Genomic DNA, 4967 nt, shown 5'->3' on the forward strand with positions numbered 1-4967 from the left:
CGCGAACTCGGTTCCCCTGCATCGGCAGGCGGACGCGCAACCACTGCGCCACCAGGGAAGCCCCACACTGGTTTTTAATGTCGTATCATCTTATCTACAGCATCAAAGTTCTTTTTTAAAACTGTCCTCTTTATTTTCTCCCAGCTGCTCCATCTGGGAGATTGTTTGAATCTCAGTTATTGAGGGTGGTTTAATCAGAAGTTATTCTTAATAGAAAGGTTATTGCAGTTTTCACAGACTAGGGAAAAATATAGATTTATCTTAAGATAATTTATGAACTTCTTTGTATTAAGGCAAGGGCAATTAAACATTGTATATAATTTAATATTTCTAACTATTATTAGTATTTGTTCTAAGTTAACTTTACTTGAGGTATTGTTAAAATCAACATAGTGGTTGTACAGTCTTTTTAAAAAATATCTATTTGTCTGTGGAATATTTTTCAAAAAACTTGCCCTTAAGTGGAAAAGACATGGAAATTTTACTCTGAAACCTTCTACTTGAATATATATCAGTAGTTAAATGTGTATAGTTAAATGTTTGATATTGGGTATTGTTTTGATAGTTACATATGAGGACTCTTTGTATGTTTGTGTAGGATTACTTTCCAGTATATTTTTATTTATAAAAAGCTTTTGTTTAAAAGTCAGTTTGTTCTTAATGATTATTTGAGAATCCTCAGACTTTTATGTTTGAAAGAAATTTAAATGAGTAACTTATTAAGCTGCTTCCCTAAAATGCATGTGATAAAATTTATTTTACTATAATGAAGAGAGTTATCTTCATCCCAAACAAATTTATAGCAGAATAGTTGGCTATTTTTGCAAATTTAGGGAGTGTAGAGTGTGCCCCGAAATGATGCATTGAATACTAAGTTTTGGACTGAGTTTGCTATATAATATGGAGAAGGTATTTTCCTTATAGTAATATTTATATTGTTTCTGTTTAAGGACCATTTCTTAAACATGTCTGTAAGTGAATATATTGTACATGTTGGTCGGATGATATATTGAAGAATTTAATTTGTATCCTGTGCCTGTCTCCCCTCTTCCTCCTTTTAATAATTGTCACCGGTTGGCTTTGAACCACATACTATGAGACAACTTTTAACGCATGATAAGAGTGGCCCAGGGTGGTTGTTGGTATCTTATGTGATAGAGAAAAGTGAGATTGTTCTTTAACTTTCTTTTAATATGTGTTAAACATTGTTTTGAACATTTGTTTTTAATCAGTCTCTTTTTAAAGGGGATGATACTTTAAAAATTCTTGAGACTGTGTAAGTGGTTACGTTCCCCCGCAGTGGGGAAGGAGAAGGGTAGAGAGAAGGATTATAGGGATTTGATTAAATTGTATGAAGTGAATATAATCGTTTTGATATAAAACATGTTAAATTAATCATTATATACCTTTTCCATAGAATGGTAATCTTGCTTTTTTTATTAGCACATCTCACTGTGAAGAATCAAGACTAGTGAATTGCAGGAGAGGTATATGCATATCTTTAATCAGTTTTCCATGTTATTGCTGGGGACATATTAGATGGCTATGAGGAAGAGAAGCAGTTTCACACTGAAGGTCATTTTCAGAGATCTTATTTAGAGCTCCAAATTCTATAAGGTGGGAGAACAGATTCTCAAGGGATAGATGGGGAAGCATTTTCAGGTACAAAGTCATTGTTAAGAAAACAAGTATACCAATCTTTAAAAAATTACGTAATACCAATTACAATCATATATCCTATATTTTCCAGAACTGTATCAGTTTTGAATATTCTGTGGCCGTAAATACACTAGTATTTGTCCAACCATAAATCCTAACTTTTAGGTTAGAAAATGTAGTCACTTAAATTATAGCTTAACTCATAAGTGAAAAAGCTGATTATCTTCCTTTTTCTATATTATAACTTTTGTCATTGATTTTGAAGGCCTAGGACTATTTGCTTAGTTCTATGTATTCCTAGTTCTATGATTGAAGAGAAACTATGAGAATGAATCCTGGCACCTGAGACGTTAGAATCACATTGGGAGAGGCATAAAGTAAATAAAACGCAACTGTGTGGCTATCTTAATTCTTCCTTTGAAAAGCAGTGGTTTTGAAACTATTCTGTGAAGGGTTCATTCCAAGCATATTCATTCCAGTTTCTACCAGTGCAGTTTTACGTTGATCAATTTTAAGTGTGGACGTTTGCATATGATTTCATGAAATCAGGGTACTATTGTTTAAAATAAAAAGTGTGATAACCACTATTGTTAGCATATTTGATCTTATCAGTGTCCGCTTAAATCCTTGAGATGCTTGAGTCTTTATGACTGTATACAAGACTTCTTTATCTAGCTCCAGCTTCATCCTTAATCTCTTATCACTGTTTCCCTTGCTTTCCTTCTAAACTTTGCATTGTAGTCCTACTTAAATAGCTTGATATTCCCCAAGAGGAAAATGTTCTTTTACATCTCCATGCCTTTGCACATGGAGCTGCCCTCATCCTTGTCATGCTGGGGGAACTCTGTTCCCTTGGAACCTTGGTCATCGCTCCATAAAAGCACTTGCTTCATTGTTTTGTAACTGTGGCCTCCCTTGAGAGCAGAAACCATCTAATTTGTCTTTGTATCCGTACTACTTGGTGTTCATTAAGTATTCAAATGTCTGTTGAATAATTGTATTGAGTACTTGAGAAGTAGAAGAATTACTTTAATGCACACTCATATGAATAAAACATCACAGCTGTAGTCTATGCAAAGTACTTTTAGTGACATATTGTCGGGCACAATGCTAAGTGTGTAAGAGGTGCCCAGTTGCACTTATCAGGAAGTATAATAAAGCCAAAAAGATAGAGTATATGGAAAATCAGATTAGGTTAGGTACTAGTGGTTTAAATGAAGTAATGTATTGGATTCGGTCATCTAATCCTAAAAGTTGGTTGTGGAAGCATTTTAATAATAATTCTATGCAGTCTTGAAAAAATTTCTTTCTATGTGATTAATGTTAATAGACTCAAAAAGACCTTCAAATGTCAAAGTATACCATAGTGATACCTACCAATAAAGGTTAAAGAATGAGCCCTGGAGCTGTCCTGCCTGAATTCCAGTCCCTTTCCTGCCTGTCAGTAGCTGTGTGATTTATGCAAGTTATCTGACTAGTCCGTGCCTCCTTTTTCTTTTTTCTTTCTTTCTTTATTTTTTTGAATTTTATCTTGTTTATTTTTGATACAGCAGGTTCTTATTAGTTATCTATTTTATACACATCAGTGTATACATGTCAATCCCAATCTCCCAGTTCATCACACCACCACCCCCACCCCTCCCTTTCCCCCCTTGGTGTCCATACGTTTGTTCTCTACGTCTGTGTCTCTGTTTCTGCCCTGCAAACCAGTTCACCTGTACCATTTTTCTTGGTTCCACACATATGCGTTAATATACGATATTCGTTTTTCTCGTTCTGACTTACTTCACTCGGTATGACAGTCTCTAGGTCCATCCACATCTCTACAAATGACCCAGTTTTGTTCCTTTTTATGACTGAGTAGTATTCCATTGTATATATGTACCACATCTTCTTATGCCTCCTTTTTCGAATCTGTAAAATGAGGGTACTACCTTATATGGCTGTGATGAAGGGTAAACATGAGTTAATGTACGTTGAGCACTTAGAAGAATGCCCAACCCACAGAAAACATCCAGTACATATTAGCTATGATTCATTTCTAGTGGCTTCTTATTTAAACAGTTTTTTAGTTGTACATCATTTCCATCATTTAAAAATAATTGTTTAATATGTAAGTATCTAATTTAAAAGAAAATTAACACTTTTAGTTAGTTACTGTATCTTTTAACTGATAACTGCTTTATCTCCTTACCGACTCATTCTGCCATCTCCCAGGGGAATGTAGACGTTTCTGTCCTTTGGATTGACGTGGGAGATGCGAAACTGTGTTCTCCTGATTTCCGCAGCAGAGCATTGTGTCCTTGTGACCTGTGCAATTCTTGATAGTGCCACAAAAGAGGAAGGAGAGAAGTAACAAGGACAGGAATCCAGTGACAAGTTCCTAAACAAGCCTTAACCTGTACCAAGTAAGTCCTAAACTTTCATACTTCTTGGTAGAGAATAGGTGTTGAACTTTTCTCCTTTACACTTTCCTTTACGTTTTTGGCTTGGAAGAATAGATTTTTTTAAATCTGAATTTACATATAATCTGGAAAGGCACATACAGATTTACTTTAATAAGTCAATGAACCCGGTTTTTGAGCTCAATTTTTACACACGTACCTGTAGTGAGGGAAGTAAGTGGGGCGTTAGCATCTTGTGTCAGTACTCTGAAAATCCTGTGTACGGCAGAAATCGCGTTCAATGTGCCCTTTTAGGGTGCAAAGAGGACTTTAAAGGAGAAAGAAATTTGTATTCCAAGATACTTTGTAAAGAGTGGTTATTCACTTCTTAGTATAACAAGAACATAATATCCAGTATATCCTTACAGCCTACTATGACTTTCTCTCTCTTGTGTAACAATTAAAATATAATGAAAAGTTCATTAGGTTATTTTTTTAAAAATATTTCATTAAAGAAAGGAATTTAACAAACAGTTTTGAGTGTTTGCTATGCTGTGAGTGATGTGAAGCTGAGGGGCCAGGATACAAAGATAAGTCGGGCATTTATCTTTACTACTTAGGACCTATTAGAGAGACCAGAGTATGCAGAGAATGCTTGGGAATTGAAAGCTGGGAATGAGACTGGAAAAGTGCTGGATGTTGAATAGATTAAGGAAACAAAATAAGATATTATGAGAGACCTTTTTTTTTTTTTTTTTTTGGTATGCGGGCCTCTCACTGTTGTGGCCTCTCCCGTTGCGGAGCACAGGCTCCGGACGCGCAGGCTCACGCGCAGGCTCATCGGCCATGGCTCACGGGCCCAGCCGCTCCGCGGCATGTGGGATCTTCCCGGACCTGGGCACGAACCCGCGTGCCCTGCATCGG

General features: G+C 35.9%; 1 protein-coding gene across 31 annotated transcripts in view; it reads left to right on the forward strand.

Annotated features, from left to right (window-relative positions):
• The window catches only part of ZFAT (zinc finger and AT-hook domain containing), a 264652-nt gene that overhangs the window by 5129 nt on the left and 254556 nt on the right, over positions 1–4967 (forward strand). For 27 of the 31 annotated variants that reach the window (XR_008619456.1, XR_008619457.1, XR_003683319.2 and 24 more), the window contains one exon: positions 3877–4067. The exons of the other annotated variants lie outside the window; for them this stretch is intronic. The gene's annotated coding sequence lies outside the window, so the exon portion shown is untranslated. The remainder of the gene's footprint in view (positions 1–3876; positions 4068–4967) is intronic. 31 annotated transcript variants of the gene reach the window in all.

This window comes from Physeter macrocephalus, chromosome 15 (assembly GCF_002837175.3).
Source record: "Physeter macrocephalus isolate SW-GA chromosome 15, ASM283717v5, whole genome shotgun sequence".
NCBI lineage: Eukaryota > Metazoa > Chordata > Mammalia > Artiodactyla > Physeteridae > Physeter > Physeter macrocephalus.